The following is a 26078-nucleotide window of genomic DNA, read 5'->3' as shown; positions in this document are numbered from 1 at the left end:
CAGAAGGCCATCCGTTCTCTCTAGTCAGGGAAACAGCATGGCAGCAACCATGTGGTCTTGCCAAGTTTGCTTTTATAATTTGAATTGACTTGTGATTTCTCTCTTCTCCAGGGAAAATTCTGGTGGTTGCCCAAATGGTGTGTGGAATGAGATCTGCATATACTAACTAAAAATAAGAACACTTGAGGCCTGGAGGGAGCACTTGTCATAGTTTCCTTCCCTCTCCAGGCCCATTCCTGATTCAGTGATCTTCAGGTACTGCTCTTTCTTTCCTTAGAATGTGAGACTTCCTTGTTTTCTCTCCTAGCCACTTGCCAAAGACCTACTCATTTCCTAAAACTCATGGCAAACTCCTTTTAGTAGTGCCTGCCCTGAACACATTTTTCTCTTCTTCCCCCTCCATCCCCACTCACATGCCCAAAGCTTGGCTATAACAGCCCTGTGATATACTGGGATTGTTTTCCTATCTCTCTTCCTAATTGGGCTATGGAAGCCAAAACTTCAGGGCTGGCTTAGATTCATTTTTTTCAGCTTTCTTCAGCACCTAGCAGGAGATTGAATAAATGAACGGTTTTTCATAAAATATCTCTTGTTTTTATTGGTGAAAGACTGAATAATGAGCTCTATGGAATAGTAATTTGACTGAGTATGACATTTATGATACTGAGGACTCCCAAGTTTTTAGTGCAAATCAGAAAATGAGTACCTCTGAAATAAAATAATCTGTCTCTTTTTACACCAGTAATGTATTCACATAAATAAAACACATAGGCAGCACTTAGAGCACCTTAGGAGACAAGCACTGTCTAAATGCAGAGTCATGTCTTATAAATATGACATGCAATTTGGAGGAAATTGACTTTAATGTGGTCATGAGGGTGATTTAATGTTGGTTTGTTATTATGGAAGAAGGAAAGAATTGCGTAGGCCGTGTGAATAGTAAGTGCTGAGTTTACAGCCATGCTTTATTGGTGTGGCAGCAAAAAGTGATACTGGATGCGTTAGAGTATTATCTGTAGGCTAGGGCTTAACATCGTAGTGATGAAAACCAAGAAGTATTTGATAATGAGAGGGTGGCCGAATTTTTTTGTGATATTTTTAGTCAGTTGATCGCAAACTTCAGCTCAGATATGTACTTGCCCCCCAGAAATTACTTATTTGCAAAACCTGAGTAGCTGGGGTAGGCTTTCTATTAACCGATTAAAGGATGGAAACTCTATTGATCATAACTGACATTGAACTTTGTAAAGTATAACACCACAGGTGCTTCCTTTTTAGTGGACGACTTATTACTACTTAGAGTTTCTTTCTTTTCAAAAGTTTGTTGATTGTTAGAATCTTAGAAAACTGAGAAATGAAAACACAAAGAAGGGAAATATAAATTACATGGATCACCCAAGTGCAGAAATATTTGTATGTAATCTTTTGATGAAAGAAGTTAAGTGACTTGGCCAACATCCCCCAGCTAATAAAGGCAGAGCTAGGATGCAAATTCAGGCATCCATGCTTTAAATCATGACACTAAATGGCCTTCACTGAAAAATTACTTTGTACATAAACATTGGACTTAGCTCACTGAATGGTTTAACGAAACTTTGAATTAAGGCTCCAAAGTTATATAACAGCTTTGAGTCATTTCCTTTTACTGTGAAGTGTGGTCATTTAAATCTGTAAGAACAGCTTTGGTAATCATGGATAGATTCTCCAAACTAAACAAACAAAGAAACAAAAACTTTCCAGAATTTGGATATGAAAATGGACAGTAGAGTCTAGCTTAAATTTTCTTGACATCCATCAGCTATAAGGCTTCATTTGGCTTTGGATGTTTGAATATTATCTTCTTTTCTCTTAATCCTTTTTCTCTACTTATTTTCTCTATGGAAGAATTGGAACAAATATGTACCGCACTTACCATGGAAAATAGTTTTGTGATATTAAATGCAGCTGGTCTGACACACATTTCTTGAGCATAAACGAGAAATGGAGTCCTTGTCTAAATGGAGCGCTGAAGATTAAAAGAGAATTCTCTTCACCAGCGGGTGGATAAACTGGTGTTAACAGATACAGGAAAGGTATCAAGTAACCGGCACTCCCACTCCTGTTTCTTCCTTTACCTGACACAAACGGCTCTTTTCTCCACTGCTGATGAGAGGTCATGGTCTATTGTACCATGGATTTTTGCATGGTTCAAGAATAGTCTCATAAATAAATTCAACAAATGTTCGTTGAACTTTTGCTCTGCCTAGCTCCATTGAGCTGGTAAGATAAAACTTGGCCCTGAGGAAGCACCATGTTTTCACATTTACGCTTATTCTCAATATCATCACCTGGGGTTCACATGAGGAGAACGTACAGGAATGCTTTTCTCCCCATCAGTTCTCTATGGGGTGTCTGTTAGCGGCAGGCAGATAATAAATTTAAATTGACTCTTATATTTCTTTATGTTCCTCTGAGATGAATGGAGTTCATTTCAGAATTCCTGGGTATCTAATATAAGTAGGTTTCTCTCTGTCTCTCTTCCTTCTCCTCTTTGACTTTCTGTCTTATGTTACATTTAAGTGTTGAAGATGCGTATCTCTTACTCATTTCCAACACTAGGTACCATCAATGATTAGCAACCATGGAGGTTTTACTGCAGAAACGATGACTTCTCTGTTGATCACTTATCAGGGTAGCAGTAGTGTTGTGAAGCTTAATATGTGTCTTTGGATTGTTTTGTTTGTTGTTTGTTTGTTGCTGAGGGCTGTCATCTTAAAGATGACAAATACGATGCATGTGATTTATTATGCAGCAAGCGATTAGAATCTGAGAAGCGCAGATACGGACATCTAAAATTACAGTGCTCTAACCTTGAGAAAACAAAAATCTGAGGAGCCAGGAGGGACCCTTTGCAAGTAGGTTTGCTTATTAAAATAATCAGTTCTCTTACTTATCCCATCTTGGTGATATCGTCTTGTCTTGTAGAGTGGTTCCTCACACTGTTTCAGTGCACCATTTAGAGTTAATGTTCTTGGATTCCTGTGGTCATAAGGATATCCACGTAAGAAGAAGGAATTCGTCAAATACTGGCAAAGTAAAAATGAATTCTTTTTATGAAATTTTAAATATGCTTGCTTTTGAAGGAGACCCTGCTAGTTTGTAATAAGTATTTTATTGTGTTTAGGAACTTCTTAGTGTTGCTTGGGTTGAATACGTAATTGGCAGTGTTTGCCTGTAAAAAATAGCAGTTTCATATGATCCAACCTAATAAGTATAAATACAAATAGGTTAATAAATATTTAGGTAAGGTGGTATTTTAAATAAGTATATTTTTCAGGTAACCAAAGCTTATCCCTTCAAGTTTTATAAGTTCTCTATGAACCAGATGAGATGGAATTCTTTCTAAGCAATTGTACCTATTTTCCTCTCTTCTCAAGTAGAGTATACATTTTCCTTTATCAAAGGCTCAGAGTCATTACTACAAGTATTCGAGTACGGTTACGTGATATTCTCCAAAGTTATAAAGTCTGCAGGGGTATTTCTGAAGATGTGTGTTTTTTTTCTTATAGGTCTTGTTTTGTTTTGTTTATCCCCCTGGTAATCTGCTATCTCTTCTTTATGTTCTGAGTGTCCTTATCATGCTACAATATGAACATATTCAGGACAAAAGAAGATGCCAGGACTAGGAGACTAGTGAATTGAGCCCAAGAAATGCTGGTGATATATTACAAGACAAAGAAACAAATTGATAATCACAGATGCAGAATATAAAACAGAACTTGGAGTGGGACCTGTATTAAAGAACGACCTGTAAACAGGAATAGGGGGCCAGTGTAACTGAACAGTGATTAAGGGTCTTGAATTCAGAAATCAAAGGAAGTAAAGAATCAGGTTAATGTGTGCAAATTATAATCAGTTCAACCCAGTTAAGAAAAATAAACTAGCTAGCAAGAGTGAAATTTGAGACTCTTGGCTGTTGCCTCTTTGTCCCAATCTTAGGCTTCTGATTGAGTGTAGGTGGCCCAAAGCTTGCAAGGTGGGTATTCCATCGGGAAAAGAGAGTCCCATTGGTTCTTGCAGAGTCTGATTCTTGCAGAGACAAAGGCTCAGCTTTTCTAGAGGGTCCTAGAATACTCGGTGCATTTGATTTACTGCTCATGATTCATTGGATTCTAGGGAGCTATATAATTAATATATAATGTATGTAATACATCACATCTATTACATGCATATATAATGTATGTAATACATTACATACATTACACGCATATATAATGTATGTAATACATTACATACATTACACGCATATATAATGTATGTAATACATTACATACATTACACGCATATATAATGTATGTAATACATTACATATATTACACGCATATATAATGTATGTAATACTATGTAATTAGTATTGTCAAAATCACATGTGAAATCTGAGTCAGTAGGGCTCTAAGCAAGAATCCACAGAGATCTCATTGAAGTTCATGGTCTTAAAATAGTGGTTCTCAATTGGGAGGGCAGGGGAAAGGTGGTGTTTCCCCTCGGAGACATTAGAAAATATCTGGAGACATCTTTGGTTGTCACAACTTGGGGAGTACTTCTGACATTTAGTAGGTGGAGGTCAGAGATGTTGCTAAGCATCCTACAGTGCACAGGGCAGCCTCCAACAACAAAGAATCTATCTCTCCCAGAATGGTGTCTAGGTTGAGAAACAGTGGCTTAGGAAAACTGTGAATATAATAAGAAAGGAAAGTGGATCCACAAGCATTCTTTGAATGAAGCCTGTAAGACTTAATGATTTGGAAGTACAGGGGGATATAAACCGAGTAACTTCAGTATAGTGGTTTTACCTCTGGAAGGACAGTAGGCATAAGAACTTGCTTCACCATGTTTACCTGGGTTTGGAGAGAAGTAGCTTCCTAGAAGGTATTTCTAAATTTACTTACTTTGAGCTCTTAATTGTCAGTCACACAAGAAGGAGGGATGCCAGTCACCCTTTGCTCCTGTCAACAAAATCACCCCAGAAGGAGGGATGTCAGGTACCTTTTGCTCCTATCAACAAAGCCACGTTAGGATGTCAGGAATGGATCAGGGCCAGTGTTGGAGGTGAAAACATTTGAATGGGTTAATCAGACTGGGAGGCAGATGATATGATCCCAACTGACTCACTTATTGTGGTAAATATGTCCATAAGACCATCTTATAATCAAGCTCCCTAACTATATCTAATAATGACTCCTTATTACAGGATTTCAGAAAATCAGAAGTTTCTGCCCCTTATCAGAAACTCAAATTGATTTATGTTGCTCTCATATGGGACTGAGCCATTTTGGCTAATAGAGTTGGGCTTCCTAGTCAACTATATGATCATCTGAGCTGGAATCATTTGGCTCTTTCTTAGCCTTAGCTGCTCCCTATAAAATTGAGATCATTATAGAAAAGGCTTTTCACATGGCTATATTCATAAATTTTGAACACTAATTCTCTCCAGTTAGATAGATCCCATGTGTCTCCCCTTTCATGCTGATCTTAAAGAAATCAGAGAAGTTGTATCAAAGTAATCTGATTTTATAGTTCCTTAATAAAAGTTTGAATGAATGAGTGAATGAATAATGTAAGAGTCAAGTTAAATATTTTGCGATTATGCTACCAGAAGCACAAAGAAAAAAATGAAAACACCATTATGAAAACTGCAGATCTTTTCAAGAGGAAAGCAAATTAATTTTTATAAAATAACTTTTCCCTATGAGTACTTTTTTGACTGATACGTCTCACCCCTGACATTTGTAGACCTATACAGTTTTAGAGCAGATATAATTCTTCTACTTCTTGGGCTTGATATAGGCAAGTCATAAGACAAGACACTCAATCCACATTTGTTAAACTGAATTGAAAATAATTTATCTTGTAGCAGAAATGGCAAAGAGACACCATCTAACGTTGTGTCAAGACAAGAAAGCAAAAATCGAATAGAAGGGATATTGTTTCAGTTCACCAAGGAGAATGATGTTGTCTCATCCATTCTCCAAAAAAATAGTTTGGCAAAAAAGACGCTGCACACAACAGTGTATAGTAATTTGGTACTACAAAATGTAACACTTTAAAAAGACAGATTATTAAAAGATGCTATATCAATTATAAAAATATCATTCATAAGTAGTTTTAAAAGCTATGGATCAGAATGCTCTCACTGTCTCTCAGAGTGCTGAGGGTGCCTGGGTGGCTCGGTTGGTTAAGTGTCTGCCTTCAGCTCAGGTCATGATCCCAGGATTCTGGGTTGGAGCCCTGTGGCAGGCTCCCTGCTCAGCACAGACTCTGCCTCTCCCTCTGCCCCTCCCCCCCGCTAGTGCTTTCCTTTGCACTTGAGCTCTCTCTCTCTTTCACATAAATAAATTAAAAAAAAAAACTTTTTGTTTTTTTAAGAAAATGTGCTGAATAAGGAAGTTGAGAGAGAGGTTTGGGAGAGATGTCTCTCAGACACCTACACAGGAACATGCTGGAAGCTACCAAGTTATAATCTCTCTTCCCTTTCTCTTTTTCCTTCCATCTCATCCCCCGTCTCCCCTCTCTTCTTCCTCCTTCCCCCTTAAGGCCCTCCTTCTCTTCCCTGTTCTCCATCCTTGTGCATGACTCTGTAATCTGTTTCTTCTTCCTTCCTTCTTTTCCTTGTTCTCTCTTTCCTTCTTCGTCCATGTCCTAGATTGCCAGTAGTAAAGAAGGGCTCAACGTTATGACCTTCTCACAAAGAACAAGGGAGGTTGTTAGACAGTGAGAGACGGCCACTTAGAGTTTTTTCAATAATTTTTATACAATTATCAAAGGGGACAGTCCCCTCAAAAGGATGACAGGGCAGGGCTCTAGACCATATTTTTAGGACATTAATTTGATACATTCCTCAGGTTTCTAGGTTAAAAAAAAAAAAGGTGATGTAAATTATTTACCCCAACATATCTAGAATAGAATAACATATTATTTCCTGTTTAAAACTGTTCAGATTTGAATGAAAGCTCTGAACTCTTTTGTCAGAAAATGCATACATACTCATACCACTTTCAGTTTTATAATCTTTTGAAGCCTACCCATGGTTCTGTCCATGTTTTTGTACAGAGAAGTACATTTGTTCTAGTAATTTTTTTTCCCATTGACTATACTATATAGCCAGTGTTTACATGTTAAAAGAAAGAATGCACATGTCATCTTAAATTGCCTATAAAACATTAATTAATTAAAATGGTACTACTATTATCCAAATAACAACCCCAACAGTATTCAAGAAGATTCCCCTAGGCACTTAGTGAGACTTTAGAACTTTTCCTGATTCTGTTAGTTGCTCTAGAGAGATTTCCTTCTCATTTTTGGATCTAGTAATTAACAGTAGCAGCAACATTTTTCACTGATGAAACATCTCCTATATACCAGATATTTTCCAATGTGTTTTATTTATATATATATATGTATATATATATACATATATATATATGTATATATATGACCTTATTTCATTCTCATAAGAATTTTATTGGGTAGGTCTATTCAGTGGGCACCATTATGTCCTTTCACACATGATTTAATTGAGGCTTAGACACCTTGAAGTGATCTGGCCAAAATCACGGACACTAAGTGAAAGAGCTAGCATAGGAAGCTCAGATGGCCCACGGCTTCAATCTTTGCTCTTTCTAAGGTGTCCAGTGATTGAGGGAAGGCCCATGTAACCTTATCTCCTGAATCAAGAATGCTAAGAAATGGGGAGAATGAAGACTAAGTGGGCTAATTGCTGTTATGGCCAGAGTTTTTTAGGTCTCTAAAAAAGAAAAAAAAAAAAAAGAGAGAAAGAGAAAGAGAGAGAGAGAAAGAGAAAGAGAGTGAGAGAGAGAAAGAGAAAGAGAGTGAAAGAGAAAAAGAAAGAAAGAAAAAAAGAAAGAAAGAAAGAAAGAAATGCCCTTAAATCCCACACAGCAGCAGCTGTCCATGGCTATTTGTCTGTGCTGTGAGTACCAGAGCAAACATTTATGGAAATGAATCTGTGTTTCAGCAGCAAAATAAAATGGAGATTCTAGGCTTATGTCAGGAGAAAGGGATGGGGAGAGTTTATCTAGGGAGTAGGCTACACGAAAGATGTCTCAGGAACTATAGTGGAAGAAAAATCCATCTGGGCTCATAGACTGCGGGTGAATCTTCAAAATGTGCCCCAATGTTTATGAAATAATTAGTGCTTTGCTAAAGGCAAAATGGTAAAAAAAAACATGGAAAACGTACTTCTCAGACATTTGGGGGAATGATTGGGGGAAGAACTTTTTTCAATTTCACTGACACACAAGGAGTTAATGTACAGCACCAACAGTAGACTTAACCCAATAAAATAAATAAATCCTGCTCAGTTTGTTAAGGCCTGTCTTGTAAAATTCCTTAAATGATGTATGTAGGCCCCTATATAAAATTACTTTATCCATTAAAAATGTTTAAGCATAGGAAAGATGGTATTATTCAATAATATTTGTTATTATTTTTCTAAGTAATTATATTAGCTTTTGCTTCGAATACTTTTAAAACCTAGGGCTTATCTGTTACAGATTTAATGACTCCCATGAATAGAAAAGGGGGGAATTCAGGGTTCTAACCCAAATGACTGACTCTCGTGGATCTTTCAGCCTTCACAGGAAGTAGAGGGGTGGGTTATCATATTCCATGATGCTTTGGAGCATATGCTGTAGGGTCAGGCAAAGTGGAATACATTTAAGATGGGATATTTCATACCACAATGAATTTAGGAGAGTTAATCTTTCTCAGCTTCAGTTTCTCCATCCTTTTTCAGGGACAAGAAGGCCTACGTAAAATGTCTCTTCCAAAGACTGGATAACTCAACAAAATTTTTCACAATGGTACCCTGCCCATAAAGCATATTCAATAAATAGATATTATTGGTATTTTGTGGGCATAGAACCTTTAAGGGAAATTCGCATCATAGACTCATTATTTTTCCTTTTGTCTACGTGTTAACTTTTTTGCAAAAGTAGTATAAAAATACCACAAGGAATTCAAGTTAAAAAATGGCCTACATTACTCATCACTTAATGAGATTAATGTTTTTCATTAATCTATGCATATTTCTCATAGAGAATTTTCATAAATTTCATAGTCTTATATATTAGACATTAGCATTATATCATGAGAGCTTACATTTTGCTGCGATTTCCTTTTTCTTATATTATTTGTTCTCTCTCCCCAACAAACTGGGTTGTCATTCTTTGCAAAGGAAATATGCACATATAGAGAATGTCGTTTTATTTCACAAAATTAGGATTACATACATGTTTTTGTAACTTGTTTTCTCACTTACCAGTGTGTAGTGGGCATGCCTCTAAGTAAATGACACAAACCTATAGAAATAAAAGCTCCACATCCTAAGGGTGTGTGCATAGGGGTATTTATGCAGTATTGTTTGTGATACCTGGATAACTGAAAACATCCCAAGTATTTGTTGTTGGAGGTATGGGGAATGGACTAAAGCTGTCCATATTATGGAGCAGTATGTGGCTATTTAAAATATATATAGACAGAGCGCCCTTTGCAGATATTTATACTTTTGGGGGGTTGAAAAAGAAGGTGGGAGTTACTGAATCCAATGCCCTCATTTTATAGACGGGAAATGGACACCTATAGCAACTTGCCCAGTGTTGGTCCTTGAAAGATCCAGAATGCAGGCCTGACAGTCCGCTGCTCATCCCATGCCCTCCCACTCCTGGCATGTTGGCTACGAAGTTCACGTGGGGCGGAGGGTCAGCTGTGGAGGGGTCTGAATATGCCTTTGCAGCATGCATTAGGGAGGCTTTTAGTGTGACTTCGGCAGTGGGAGTTTAATAGTGCATTTTCCGTACTGGCGAGTGTGTAACATGAAAACTGCATTAGGTGGTTTTCGGTTACAGCACATAGTTAGTGTCACCCATTGTCATGCATTTGTTCCCTGACTGATTTTCCTAGAGAAGGTCAGAGCCCTGCATTACTTTGCTCTGCACCACCGTGGCAGGATCCTGAATATTTAATCACGTAGCTCTGATGAGACAGGCGTATGGCGGCGGGTTCCAGGGGAGCGCGTGCCCTGTGCTCGTCCTCAGACTGCTGTTTGGAAGTGAATCCTTAGGGCACACTCAAGGACATGCAGAAGGCACAGAGGATTCTAAGACATTCTTTTCCTCCAGCTAGTCAAAATTGAATCTAGGATTGTGACACAAAGTCTGAAAGAAGCATTTTCAGCGTGATCTCCTATTTTGCTTGATGCTAAGTCAAGGCAAGAACGTATAGTTTGGGGAGAACAGCGGCAGTTCTGTTTCGTTGGTGTTACATTGCTTTGTTTTCCATAACGGTGCACTCGTTGAATCTGAAATTTGCCTGTCCCTGCAGCTCCAGTGGTTGTCATGGTGTGATGTAGGTGATTATTATCTGCAGGACTAGGATATGTGTTGCCTTTTAGGCATTTGGCCATGGCCTTCGTTTGGTTATAAAAACATCCATGGAAACTTTAGCAGGAACTTTGAGAAAGTGACTATTCACACTAAAGAGAATCCTAACCTGGTGCAAGCTAGTACTGAGTAAATATGTTTCTGTGATCATTGAACGCCATTGCAGCTAGTATTTCTAGCTGTTTACATAAGTGAAGAAATCCTATTTTTTGTTGAACAAATCAAGAATATTTCAGTAATCACCGTTATTTCTTACAATCTTTAGACTAGGTCTTTGTTTTCTTGTTTTTGATTTTAAGCTCTTCTTCGGTTTTTTAAGATTTGTATCTTTTGAAAAATCTACCTGTTTTTATGACAAATAGTGTAAGGCAGTTCAGTCTTGAATGAAAAGTAGGGCAAAGCAATTTATAACTGAGACCGTGTGACATGAGCCTTGTAGGTCACCTCTGTCTCCATCTCAGAGATGGAGATCCAATCTCCATCCCATCTCCAGGGGTTGCATCCATTTTCAGCTTTAACTGTCACTTCTACACAGATGGCTTCTAAACGTGACCTTCAGCCTTGACCTTTGTTCTGGATGCTACATCAGCATTTCTAAATGCCCAGTATGTACCCTAACATCATCTGAAACTTAGTTCCTGACATCTGCCTGGTAAGTGATAGAAACTCAATTAAGAATTTCCTAAATCAGTCCAGCATTGGTTTATATTAGTTGGGGATTAGGGGAAGCCTAACATATTTATTGCTTCTTTCAATTTTTTTTAAATTATATACTGCCTTTCACTTAGTTACCCCAGACCCCAAATTGTCTTTTCTGATATCTCACTTCGCAAGAGAATGAGGCAGAAAGGCCTGTGCCCCGCCCCTTACAAAACAAACCAAACCAACCTCATTGCCTGGAGTTCAGCTTACTCATAATTATATTAACCAAATCTTTAATATGCTAATTGAAAAAGAAAGGCTAATCTTCAAAAAACGTGATGGAGGAGTAAAGAAAAGTAACATGCTGAATACTAAAGTTTGAATCATGGATGTGGCCTGTTTTTAAATACATTGGCCATTCTGGTAAAATGGTATGAAAAGGCTGTGTCACCAAGCCTACGTGTGTCCATTAGATTCAAATAGACACCACAGGACTGCTTGTGGCTGATGGCTTTTCTGAAGCCAAGTGAGCAACCTGATTGTTTTAAACCTGTCTGTTGATTGCCTTTGATGTAATCGAAAATGAAGCTTCCTTGACATTTGTGCTTTGTTTTGAAATGGAAGTCTGGGGATGCGTTAACAAGACCACATCCCAACCTCAGAGTAACTGCAGGTGGATTTAGGCTGAACTGTCTGATGGATTATTGGATCCTTTATAGAACCATAATTTCATCATCTTTAAATTTCAATTTACCTTTTCTTTGACTTTGCATTCCAAGAAGGTAGTTGGCTTAGGTTGCTTAGATTATCAAAATTCTGTGTTTTTGAGAAAGCAAGAGATAGTAAATTTCTAAGACTCTCTGCCACATACTCCTGGATTCTGTATCTGTATTTGGAAGGTGGGGACCACGAAATCTGTATTTTTAAACAAGCATTCTAGGTGGTTCTGATGTAAATAGGCCTCAACCCCTACTTTGAAGAAAACAAGGTAGGAGTTTGGATAAAATTGATAATAGATAAGCTCTAGGGATATCAATAAAGAAAAAAAATATATATACACGAACACTGTAAAATTGCTATATTTTGTAGGATCTTGTTTTAATACTCCCCAATAACCACAGGAGATTGCAAGTCTACTTCATAGCCTAGTAAAATGAGTCTGAGTAAATAACTTGATATTTAATTCCAGTGCTAAATTAGAACACCAGTTCCTTAACTCTACAGGCCTTGTCAAAAAGTGGCAAATAATAATAATAAATCCCAAAGAAAATAAGCTAATATAAATTCTTTCAGGATACAGTTTTTGGCCTCATTTTGTGGAAGAATGGGTCTTAGGACAGGCCAGATCCTCTTTTTTTATAATCCGGGCATAAATCTGTGCCTGAGAAGGGGGTAACTTTCTCCTAGTGGCCTCAGTCTGCTGTCCTTCAAAGTGCCACATGCTGACACCGAGCTCGTTTCTACGCCCACGATCTCAGCCATATCTCTGCTTGTAGGACTCTTCAGTATATTTTTATTTTCTTTTAAGTAGTATGCATTCATCTGATTCTGACTCTCGGGGCTGTCCGTCAGCAAAACGCATCTGTTCCCAGCTCCCGTAACAGTAATAATAAGGCTTTTACATAGGGATCCAGGTGGGTAGAACTCCACTGAAGGAGCCCTCAGCTCTAGCTAGCACATATTTCCAATGGACCATTTCCCTAAAATATATGCTTAGGTCATAAACACTTTTACTTATCTCTGAACACTCATGTTGGAAAAACTGTGATTCTCCCTCTCAAAAATGAAACAAAGCAAAACAAAATAGCTAGAATTTCATTTTCTGGAAAACATTTCATTTCTTCAGCTCCCCACTTTTTCAAAGATTCTCGTAATTTGTATTAATGGATCTATTGCATGTAAATATTTGTTTGTATGGATGATACATAATTCTTGATCAATAGTTTTGGTCTCATTGTACGAGACCATTAAGTTATGATAGAACACCTGAAAAATTGCATTATATAGGTATTATCTAGAATGCTAATTAGATGTTTTTTGGTTGCTTTAGACCCAGGCACATGAGAGAGGGACTTCTCATGCCAGTAAGTTGGATTTTGACTTGCTTTGTATTCACAAAGCTATTTCCAAACTTGATGCAAAAGAGCGTGTTGGCATGCTTCTTACTTATTGAAGTAGGTGAATAGTGATGTTTCTGGAATAATAATGGACCTGGCATTGGGACATTCCTCTCTAATGGACGCTAGCTAGTCTGATATTTTATCAAGACCCACTTTCAAAACCTGTGACTTTGCCGCAAGGCCCTGCTCTGCTTCTCTCGGCAGCCCCGTGGTGAGCTATTTTTAAGCTGCACATGTTTAATTTTGCAACTTGTGACAATTTGAAAAGCATAACAATGTGTATTCCCACTGAGACACACAGAATACACCAAGATCTATTGAGAGGAACAGAATTTGGGGGAAAACTCTATTGTGGCAAATCTTCTCAGCAATCATTGGGTTCTCTCTTACTTGAAGGAAAGCCAGCCCTCTTCCCTTAATCAATCAACCCTGCTTATTCTTCCATTCTAAGGAACAAAAGGTGATCCAAGTGTATTTAAGACTTGCTTTGCTTGGACTTCTCAAAAAGATGTGGTAAAAAAAATAAAAACTGCAACCAAAATGCAATGAGGAGAAATACATCTCAGAAGGAGCCTGCACTTTATGTTCCTCAGTAACTTACTTAACAAGACTACTGGTTGCTCGTGGAATCATCATCCCTCATAGGACTTTTGGTTCATACCACATGGTATGCCAGTTTGTCTTTACATTCGATTTAGCTGTACTGTGACTTTTCTGCAAGAAATGTTAGTAGCCTCTGCACCGTGTGCTAAAGTGCTAAGTAGTTTGCTCCTCTGTAAACCTTTGAGCCTTTGTGAGCTGCTGTAAAGTTCACTCACATTTCTCTGTGAATGACAGTGGCATTGGACAAGCATTTCTGAAACATTAAGGACATCTGTTATTTTTGAACCTGTAACTTTGATTATTGATATTATTGGAAGTAATGGTGATACTAGTCAAATTAGCTGATAATTAAGGACATTTTTCTTTTTTATTTTCTAATACTCTGTAACATTTTCTATTTATTGTCTTAATTTTGTTTTGTTTTCCTAAGGGTAGCATTAAATAACAATATTTCTCCTACACACCTCCCAACAATAAATAGATACAGGCAATGGGTTCCCCAACAAAAATCAGTGATTTGTGATTGTGTTCCCTAGAGAAAAGATTGATCAGGTTGGCGCTCTGGACTTCCACATCAAAACTGATCCTCTACAGAGGGCTGATTGCAAGAAAGTTTCCCAACAGAATGAATGGCAGAATATTGACAGACTGTCCAGAAGCTACTGAAAGATGATACCCATGCATGTACTCTAGGTATCCACATGGCTTATGCTCGCACCTTCTTCTAATCTTTGCTTAAATGTCACCTCAGTGAAGAGTTTTCCAGTCACCCCAATTTACCTCCACTGCTCTCCCCTCCCTCCATTCAGCATATTCCATTCTTGCCATATTTTACTGTCTCTTTCTCCCCATTATAAGTTCTGTGAATCACTGGTTTTGTCTGTTTGGTTTACTTGTGTATATTCAGAACCTAAAACAGTAATGCCTAGTAGATGCTAGAAAGGTATTTTTAAAATTTTTTATTTAATTTTGAAGCAAACTTTCACATGCAATTGTAAGAAATTACACAGAGATCCCAAGGTAGAGCATCCAGTTTCTCCCAGTGGTAACATCTTGGGGAAACCATAGTAGAATATCACAACTAGGATATTGACATTGATACAGTCAGAATAGGGGACATTTCCATCATATTGCACTTTCATAGCTGTATCTGCTTCTCTGTTTCCCCTACTATTTTCTTAATCGTTGGTGTCCACTAATCTGGCCTCTTTCTATAATTTTGTCATTTCAAGAATGCTACTTAAGTAGAATAATGCAGTATGTAACCTTTTAAGGTAGGCTTTTTTCACTAGCATAATTCCCTTGAGATTCATCCAAGTTGTGGATATCAGTAGTTCATTTTACTGCTGTGTAGTATTCCATAGAATGGAAGCATCATGGTTTGTTTAGCTGTTTATCTCTTGAAGGGCATCTAGGTTGTTTTCAGTTTGGGGTATTACAAGCAGAAATGCTGTAAGAATTTAAGTCAAAGTTTTTGTCTAAATGTATATTTTCACTTCCTTGGGATAAACCCTCAGGAGTGCAATTGCTGGGTTATATGGTTGATGTATTTTTAGAATTGTAAAGAACTATCAGACCGTTCTTCAGAATGGCTGTGCCATTTTTCATTTCTGCCAGCAATGTGTGAAAGTTCCAGTTTCTCTGCATCTTTGCCAGCCTTTGGTCTTACCACTGTTTTCTCATTTTACCCATTGTGGTAGATGCGCATTGATGCCTCATTGTAGTTTATTGTGCATGTCAGTAGTGACTAATGAGATTGAAAATCTTTGCATGTGCTTATTTGCCCTCTGTATAGATCTTCCTCAACTTATGATGGGTTCCATCCCATCATCAGTTGGAAAGAGGGCAAGTCAGAAATGCATTTAATATACCTAACCTACTGAACATTCTAGCTTAGCCTAGCCTACCTTAAACTTGCTCAGAATACTTACATTAGCTTACAGTTGGGCAAAATCATCTAACATAAAGACTATTTTAGAATAAAATTCGTAATGTATCATGTAATTTATTAAATACTGTATTGGACATGAAAAAAAACGGATGGTTATATGGATATGGGATGGTTGTAAGTGTATTGGTTGCTTACCCCAGTGATTGTGTGACTGACTGGGAGCTGTGGCTGCCAGGTATCACAAGAGACTGTTGTACTGCATGTCACTAGCCTGGATCAAAAGTCAAAATTTGAAGTAGAGTTTTCGCTGGATGCGTATCACTTTGCATCACTATAAAGTCAAAGAATTGTAATTCGGGGACCACCTGTATATCCTTTTTCTGTGAAATGTCTCTGCTTGTCTTTTGTTCATGTTCTAGTTGGATTGTGTACTTTTTACTGTTGAGTTCTGAAAGTTCTTTATATATTCTAGATATTAGTCCTTTGTCAGATGTGTGGTTTGCAAATATTTGTACCCATTCCGTAGCTTATCTTTTCATTCTCTCAACAGGGTCTTTGATGAGTGAGTTTTTAAATTTGATGGCATTTGACTTACCATTTTCTGCTTTTTAAAAAAATATTTTATATTTTATTTTCTTATTTGACAGACAGAGAGAGAAAGAGCACAAGCAGGGGTGGGGCGGCAGGCAGAGGGAGAGGGAGAAGCAGGCTCCCTGCTGAACAGAGAGCCAGACATGGGGCTCAATCCCAGACTCTGGGATCATGACCTGAACTGAAGGCAGATGCTTAACCATCTGAGCCACCCAGGCACCCCTCATTTTCTGCTTTATAAGTAATTCTTTGGTGTGAAGTCTTAGAAATCTTTGCCTAGCCCAAGATCTTGAAAATTTTCTATTTATTTTTCCCTTAAACTTGTACAGTTTTACATTTAAGTGTGTGATTCAGTGTGAGCTAATATTTGTATAAAATATGAGCTCTTGGTTAAAGTTCACTTTTTGCCTAAAGATGTTTAATTGTCTGCCTCCACTTGTTGAAGGGCTGTTTCCTTCATTGACTTGCTCTTGGCATTTTTGTCAAAAATCACTTGTGCATAATTGTGTGGATCTATTTCTAGGCTTTCTATTCTATTCTATTGAACTATGTGTCCATCTCTCTACCATTAGCACACAGTCTTGGTTACTTAGCTATATACCTCTTGAAATCAGGTAGAATGATTTCAAGACTTTACTTTTCAAAATCATTTTAGCTATTCGAGTTCCTTTGTCCCTTTCAATATATATATTTAAAATAATCTTGTCTATATTTTAAAAAATCTCACTGCAATTTTGAGATTGGAATTTTTGGAATTACATTAAACCTGTGTATCAGTTTGGGGAGAATGGACATCTTTACTATGTTGAGTCTATGAACATACTTTGTCTCTCCATTTATTTAAATATTATTTTATTTTTGCATCTGAGTTTTTATAGTTTTCAGAATACAAGTTTTGCACGTTTTGTTAGATTTACACCTAAATATTCATTTTTTGAGCCATTGTAAGTGATATTGTGTTTTAAAGTTCAGTGTCCATAGGTTTATTGCTAGTACAATTGATTTCTCAGTAGTACGATTCACTGTTCAGCTACTGTCCTATGACCTTGTTAACCTCACTGATTAATTCTAAGAATTGTGTTATTGTTGTTGTTGTAGTTGTAGTTTCCTTGGGATTTTCTCCCCTAAGCCGTGCCACCATTGTGATGCTCCTCACAGGTGTTCCTTCATCCACCCTTACTGCCCTACAGTTCATCCTTTATGTAGCAGATGGCATCATACAATTTCCCTTTTTCTGGGAATGACCTTCCAGCACATATAGGCTAGATCCAAACTCCTTACCCTGGCTCTATGGCCCTACACACTTGTAGGCTCTGTCTAGTAGCCCCGTCTGTCTTCATGAAATCATCTCCCCTAAGTCTCTCCTGGCTCAATATGCTTCAGTGGCCAACCCTTCTCTCTCTTCCTTTAGGATGCTGAAATCTTTCCCAGCTTGGGGTCTTTGTACAAACTCTTCACTCTACTTGATGTGTTCCTTCCCCTAAGCATTTCATGGTTGATCATTGGCTCCTTCTTGTAATGTATATCCCAGTTTAACTGTCTTTTCTTAGAGATGCCTCCTCTGATCACTCACATTCTATTTTACCAACCTAGTTTCATGGTCTCCCTAGCTCTTACCCACATGTTATATATATATATATATATATATTTTTTTTTTTTTTTTTTTTTTTTTTTTGCTAATTTGTTTTTATACTGAAGTGTCAGTGCCATGACTACTATATAATTTATGTAGAAATTATGTCCTGAGCACTCGTTATGTTCCATATGTGGTTCTGGTGCCAGAGTTTTGTCTTTCTCGATTACTGCTCTATCTCCAGCAGTTGAACCACACATGGAATGTAACAGGGGCTCAGTACATAATTTCTACATAAATGAATGAAAGGTTGGACTTAATGTCATCTCTACCATATCTTATTTTACTCTTCAACGAACAAATACAGTATCTAGATCCCCATTTTATAGATAAGAGAATGAGGCTTTAGAGTAATTAGCCCAACTATGGAACTACAATAATATATTTCTTCTGCCTATTTCAAACTTGACGCCATTACTCATGCGAATATGTGTGAGCAAGGACTTCAAAACTTATGTTGCTAAACTTTGTGTATGAAATTGTTTTTATCTCAGACACTTTCAGTCGATGTTCTGAAAATTCCTGGAAAGCATGTTTTATTATCTCATTCAAATGGTTATACCGCTGTGTCTGGGAATGTGAGAGCATTCTAGAAAGAGTGAGTTACTCCTCAGTCTGTTTAAGTTTATGATTCTAGGAGTACTTCTTTCTTTATTGTAAAAGAATATCATTTCATGCATAATATTGTTGGAAAATATTAGTTCCAACTACGACTGTTACGCCTGTCAGTAGGGCGGGGGGAAGATTTGTCTAGGTATTTAAATATGGAGGATGCACATTCTATGTATACTAAATCTCATGGAGATAATATTTATATTTATACAAAACAAACAGAAACAAATAAACATCCTGGGAATGTAAATTAGAGAGTAGACAAATCCTAGAAACTGCCCAAGGCACTCAATAATAAAACAACAAAACCTCTCTACCTTCAAGGACGGTGAACCTATCGTTTTCTGGCTTTCATTTCACTTTCTACCTCTACAACCCTGTCTTCAATAAGAGTACTTTGTGAAAACTGCAAACTCTCACACTTGTTCTCACCATTAATTCAAAATAAGTCAGTTGGTAAGGAGCTAGCAAGTTACATTATGCCTTTTAGAAAAATGGAGAAACTGAATCAGTTCTTCCTCTTAGGTTAATGCAGGAAATTAGTTTTGGAGCTCGGTTGCCTGGAGGCAAAGTACAGGGGCTTAAGAGTTGTGGTTTCCAGGCTACTGTATTTTGAATGAGACTGATTTTTTTTTTTTTAATTTCCAAATACTTGAGCCTGGACAGTGCCGAAAACACAGCCAAATTTAGGTAACAGCTTCTTTTCCACCTCTGTGCCCATGAAGTGGAATATATTTATCTGTGACAAAACAGCCTTGCCTCCATTTGGTGGTAAATCTTCAACTCCGTTTGTTTAGAATCAGGGTCAGCTTCTCCGGTGTGCCTTTTTTACTGTTGAGGCTTTCTGAATCTGATTAACACTGTATCAGGGAATTGTCTGATGTCTGACCTTGAACAGCATGCTCTTCTACTTCCCTTTTTTTGGGGTGGGGGGGAATCATTTTGTACAGCTTTAGACCCTGAGATTTTTTCCCCCGCAGGCTTGATTGCATTAGCAGGCTCTTTTTTTATTGGTACCCAAAGGGTTTCAGCCCCAGTGACCTGTCATCTGTCCCCCTCACCTGCTTACATGCTGATTCATTGATGAGCTGGCATCCCAGTCCCCGCCTCCTGTGAATGGTCCGGGAGGTTGCAGTTGCTCCCGGAGAGGGGTTGCTGGGCTGAACCACAGTGGGTTACTACAAGTGGCAACCGGCAGCCTATCTGTTGCCACCGAAGAACTTGGTGACCATCCTGAGAAGCAACCCCCTTTCCCCCACCCTGTTACTGTTCTATCTGGATCCGGCTTCTCTAGCTTTTTAGAGGAATTTCTGATTCAGGCACTCACAGCTAATTCCATAGGAGTTGTAAGGTAGCCTGTGACATAAACTGAGACAGAAGTTTCCCCTCAGAGACTGTCTTTTTTTTTTTTTTTTTTTTTTTGGCAAAGACTTCTGGCTCTCATCAGAGGAATACCTTGTTGCTTAAGATGAGTGGCTGTAGAAAGCGGTGTAAACGTGAAATACTGAAATTTGCCCAGTACCTTCTCAGACTATTAACAGGTTCTCTTCATACAGGTAATGACTTTTTTTTTTTTTTAAGTAATAGAGGCTGGTAGAGCATGGTAATGAAGTTGAAACGGAATAGGGAAGGCTCACTATATTTGTGTTGTGTTTATTTTTGATGTTGTCAATAAAATACAATTGTGTTTGCTGAGAGTCACGTTTCTAAAAATGTGTGCAGTGCAGCTCTAATTTGGGGCTAGAACTGGATTCTGTGGATGTATCTTTTATGTCTTTTTGGCAGTGTTGCTGTTAAATGTGCCTCAATCTCAGGAAGCCGTGTCTGCAGAGTAGAAAGATTTTCTTTTTTTTTTTTAAATGCATGCTTATGTGAGGGGTTTCCTCCTCTCTCCTGCTTTTGCTGCAGTTTGTTGGAAAATCACTTATCTGTTGTCTTCTTGCAGGTATTTAGAAATTCTCTAGAACTCTTTGATTATTATAATGCATAGAGGATTTCTAGTAGTTGATCACAGAGCTGGGGCCATGAAAGAGTTAAGGCCATTTCTTTTGAATTTCTCAGTTTCTGGCAAAATGTGAGCAAAATGTGAAAACAGCTAAAGAGTAAAATGTCCATGAGAGGTTTGATATTTGTTTCATTGCAGTTATTTCGATGTTTAAAAATTTGCACGATTGAAATAGAAACTCTATTTAAATCTAAGTGTTGATAGCAAGAAAATATTTTTAAGATGTTCCAGAATTATGTGCCCAAACCGGTAGTTTTACTGACCATGAAACTGCTAGGCAGTGCCATCATTAAGATAGTGACAGGTGGGACCAAAACTACTTTGACTCAGACAATAGGCATTTTTAATGGACCATCAAACTTCTGAGAGGCAAAGCTTGCATGATACCATGCTACAGTTTGATTCTGGCCAATGAACTATTGTTAGTTTTATTTTTTCAATGCAAATTTGTTTTCTTTAAATAATTTGAAAGAAGGACTAGCAAGTAAACCTATACATTATGATGCAGAGGTTGAGAGATGAATGTGAGCAACACTTGCTGTAGGAAATAAACTCTTTATGGTTAATAGCAGAATTACATATATGATTCTGTCGACAACCTGATCAGGAAAAACACTTTTGAGAGAATAACTGTGAAAATCAATAAGTTTCCAGGAACATTAAGTATTAATAAACATTATTGGCATTGTTATCAGATGCTAATCTTTAAGCAGGGCACATTGTGGTGACTTCTGATGCTTTTAAGCATAACCACTGAGAGTCTGTACCTGACTTTTGTTAACTTTGAGCTCTGTTGTATTTTCCACCCAGTTTTTTTTTTAATATTTCTGTTACCAATACACAGTCCCATCCATATGACTGCTTTATCTTGTCAATGCGATCAATGATACCAATATGACATTTGCTTTAAACTTCCCATTAAGGATGGTGTGCTGTTTGTGATAGTGTGTCTCATGGGACAGTGCTCGATATGGGATCTTTTATCTTGCTATCAAATTAGAGAAATATTTTGTAAAAGAAAGCTTTCTATGAGGTTTCCCTGCTAGTCTGTATTTTCCTCTTTGATAAGGCAATTTTAAGGTTCTACCTGTTTCTTACTGGATTTAGGGGCAGTGTTCTGCCTTTTTTTGCTCAGTCTGTGTCTGGTTTTCTTAAACTTTCATTTTCAAAGAATTTTATGAAGATGGTAAATGGTTGTGAAGTCGTAAACCATAAATACTGAATCCAAAATACAGTGGGTGTCCAATGACTGGATGGTAATTTATAATATAAAATTTATGGAAAACTGGCATAGCAGCAATTTTTCAAGACCTATTTAATGCATATTTAGAAATCAATATAGGTGGGACGCCTTCTCCTCTTTCTGAGCCCCCAGAGGAAAAAAAAAATAAGAACTTTGAGAAATAGGACAGATTATTATACAGTAGTAAGATAGATTTATGGCCTGAGAAATGTGATTACAGCAACTTGTTTCTTGTAAAAATCTTTTCGGCTCAGGCTCTAATACTAAACCTTGTAAGATCTGGCTGGAATTTTTACAACCCCTGAAAATGCATAAATTGGAAAAGCCAATTTATGCATTTCCTAGATGCTATGATAATATACACTGTTCATATTGCAGAATCTAATGTAAAATTCAATAGGACACTTTCAAGTCCCTTGGCTAGTAATTAATGAAGAAGTAGGAAGCAGAGTTGAATTAGTTGAAAAAATTTGCTTTAAGGTTGGATATGCAAGCAGTTGCTAATTGTATCCCGAACAGTCAGCATATGTCTTTGTAGTCATCAAAAATTTAAAACAGTACTAGTATGCCTTGGATGATTTTTTTTTTTTTTCATTTTACCAACAAGCTCTTTATTCTCACTTTTTCAATTAAAGATGTGATCTGAGGAAATAGTGATTTTGTTTTACACTTGAAAACAGGTTAATTCCAAAATGCGTACTCTGTATTGTTGGCAGTTGCCTTTCATTTGATACCCAAAATGCCCATGCCTTTACACAAACACAGAAAATTTTAAGTACGAAGAAATTTTCATGGACACAAACTCTCCTCTGATGTGTTTTATTGGTGTTATCACAAGTTAGAGGAAAGCAGCTTGCTTTTCTGAGAGCTTTTCACATAAGTTTTGACAATGCTTATGACTGCTTATAAATAAATAATTTGATTAGGTATTCATCTAAAATAATCTTTGTGATAGAGAATATAAATTCAGTGGTAAAGATTTGTCCATATGAAATAATTCTATTTTCCCAGAAACATTCTACATATTTTTATCATGGCAAATCACTCTTCAAAGAGTAGATTTTACAAACACATATATTTGGCTTTACTTATCATGGAAATAGAAGCATTTTTAAAGATCCTTTGTTACATATAATACTTGTCAGAAATCCATAAGCGAATATTACATGTCAATGGCATGTTCAGTGTAGTGAGGGACAATACAGGATTAACTATCCGAATTACTTTTCGATTTGAGACTTGCATCTTCATGTACTATATTATGCCCAATTTTAGATGTGGCTCATGATAACCGATATACCCTTATACATCTAAATAAATGGAAATGATTTGTGAAGATTGTAATATGATGCTGGTAATTTGAGTGGGCAATTTGATAGGCAATTTGTGTATCCTCGGGACCCATAGAATACCCTGTCCTATAAATGCTGACCCATTAAGAAAGGTTGAATGATATTACCGATACCAGATTTGGACCTGTTTCTTCTTTATGTGTGAAATTTAGTATTGGAAGGTTTTATAGTACTTATTTGGAGAGTGTTTGGACATTTATCAATTCTCTGTACATAGTTTTCTTGAAAAATCAAGATCTGAAGTCATTTTCTTATTAGCAAGTATGCCCCAAACATATGTCTCAGGTGGATATTTCCTGGGGCTCTTTTTCTGGCTTCAAGACAGCAAGTTACAGGTGTGGCCAAGTTCAACTCTCCACCTAAGGGAAACAAAAGCAATTTAAATCAAAATATCCTGTTAGGCATTGAATCACTATTTAACTTGCAGGCTAAAGTACTTCAAATTTAACAAAATCATAGTATTAAAAGCATGAAGTAAGCATTCATCACTTCATCAAGTAGAAAACTTTAGATTGAGAGAGAGAGAGCGCACAAGCCAGCACATTTATTTTGCAAGTTCGCACTGAGTTTCCAGCCTTACATTCATTGTTGAAGTTACTGTGAATCAAGCCATCCACAAGGCTAGTGACATAAAGATTGAGATAGTTTTATGTTACATTTTTAAAGTGTGAGGAGAAAATAAAGGGCAAACTGGAACAAAATCGGAGAATTAAGAAAGCCTGTTTCTAGCTATATCTACTACTTTTTTGCATTTCCTTTCTTTCTTCCTCCTGATTACAAATCACAGGATCAAGTCTTCAGTCCCCTCTGACCTTCTCTTCTGTCCCCATTTGAACACTGGGCAGACCATCTCCTGCAAAGGATATGTTCCCGAAGACCTCACATACTTAAATATTCACACAAGTTTAATCCTGGCAAAAGATAACAGGTGTTTCTATTTCCCAGTTCACGTGGTCCTGCCATGCAACAATTGAATAAGCAGTTTCTATTCGCTTGATCGGCCAGCTCTGAAATTATGTTGTTCTCGATTAAATTTTTATTTTTTAATTCCTTCAAATTTTGCATAAAGTGAGATTATATTCCTTATAGCACTATGTCAAATTTGTGTGATTGAAATGCACAAAAAGTGCTGCCATGATATACAGTTTTCTTGTGCTTCTTCTATTGACACCTGCCCTCAGGTAAGAAGAAAGCAAAGAAGGATGATGTTTATACTTGACTGCAAAGAATATATGCCATGGTATTGCTTTTCCCAGCAGAGTATGTATTTGCAACTTTATCAGAAGAATTATTTTGGCTTCTATTAATGAGCTGAACTTTTCATTCAGGAGTGAAGGGATATTTTGAGGGATTCTGCATCTTGCCTCATCTCTTCAAATTCTGCCATTGTTGCCAAATCTAGGTAGAGGATCCCTGAATTCTATGGAGAAAACACCTATATTTGCAGATATATACTGGTTTTCCCTTTCATTTCAGAAGAAAATCTTATGCTAATGTTTAATGACCTTGTATTTGACGTTCCTTACCACGTAATTAGTGTATGAGGTAAACTCGTAGGGCTTAAAGACTATAAAAGAAGACTGTTTTATCATTGTGAGAACTTCAAACTAGTCAGTGGTCACATCTCAGTTTTAGATATGCTAAACTCTTAAAACTCATTTGTTGACTGATGGACAAAATTAATCCATATGTTGCATACAGTCTAAAGGGAAGAGCTAATATCCATAGAAGGGGCTGCATTTGCCCCTGTTGGTTGAGGTAATCAGAGCTTTCTTACCAGAAACTTCAGCAATTAGTCATCAACACTTCATTTAAATCCTTAAAGAAATATTGAAGTTTCACGTCACGGGACCAAGACTGTTGAGGACATTATACGTTGATTGTGATATGTAATAGTTATGTTCCTGACAGGAAAGAGATCTCACACTCCAGAAAAGAATTTAATAAAGGGACTGTGTATGTGGGCAGGGTGTAGGGGAATCAACAGGGGTAATGTGTACTCTGAAGCTAGTAACAGCAGACAACTGAAGGGCCAAGGGAGGGGAGCCCTCTCTGAAGCCTAGACAGGGAAACCATAGGTGGAGCTGCTTGACAGGAGATGGGGCCTTCAGTCCAGGGACACAGCCAACCCATGGAGACCTGAGAGGTAGGGAACTTGGGGGGAGAAAGTTGCTGGGCTCTCCTTCCTCCTAACCTTCAGATTTATTGCTAGTGCTTCTACTGGCTGACCCCGTTCCAGAAGCTAATGGGAAAACCACTCCAAGTAGGGGAAATATGCTCATGGCCATATTTATTATTTTATTTTAACCCACCATAGGTATTACCACTGACAAGGCTTCCTTTGTTTAAAACTATTAACATTGGTCATGTCGCTTCCCCTCAGAAGATATTGGAAGTGGCATGAGGGCGCTAATCATATCTCTGGGTGACTTGTAAAATTTCTGTCATTCTACCACATCTTTCACCATCCTTGGTTATCTTTTATTTTGTCCACAAAGCTTCTGTCCAAAATTTCTCTGTGTGTTTCTTAAACCTTATAAGGAAAACAAACCTACACCTTCAAACAAATTGACTGTTTTCGGAAGAGATGTCACTGTAATCAGTCAGATTAAGGCACAAGAAAACAATGCAATATTTGTTATATGGTAAAACAGGATTATAACCAGGATGATGTGGCTATGGATGGTGTATGCTAGGTATGATGGTGAATTTTCTTTGATAAAGTATATTTTCTCTCTAAGCTCCATTTTCCAGCTTGGGGATACAATTGTGGGTTGGTGGGGAGAGGCCAAGAGCTGAGGAACTGCCCTTACTTGTGGAAGAAAGCAAAGTCCAGCTGGCCATGACAGAAATCAGCACTGATATATTTTTTGCAGTATATGCTAAATAATTGGTTAAACTAGTTTTTATCAAGCCTCTGCAATGGATGGCTCTGTGCCTAGCACTA

At 37.5% G+C, this 26078-nt stretch overlaps 1 protein-coding gene and 1 long non-coding RNA gene across 3 annotated transcripts in view; both read left to right on the top strand.

The window, feature by feature from the left end:
- LOC116627499 overlaps positions 1-4194 on the top strand; it is a 171947-nt gene extending 167753 nt beyond the window's left edge. Inside the window, exon 3 of the long non-coding RNA XR_004298496.1 lies at positions 112-4194. This is a non-coding gene — a long non-coding RNA (uncharacterized LOC116627499). The remainder of the gene's footprint in view (positions 1-111) is intronic.
- Positions 1-26078, top strand: part of KCNIP4 (potassium voltage-gated channel interacting protein 4) — a 1108185-nt gene that overhangs the window by 211447 nt on the left and 870660 nt on the right. The window lies entirely within an intron of this gene.

This window comes from Phoca vitulina, unplaced genomic scaffold, assembly GCF_004348235.1.
Source record: "Phoca vitulina isolate PV1807 unplaced genomic scaffold, GSC_HSeal_1.0 scaffold3, whole genome shotgun sequence".
NCBI classification, from domain to species: domain Eukaryota; kingdom Metazoa; phylum Chordata; class Mammalia; order Carnivora; family Phocidae; genus Phoca; species Phoca vitulina.
This window is presented reverse-complemented; position numbering and strand designations above follow the sequence as displayed.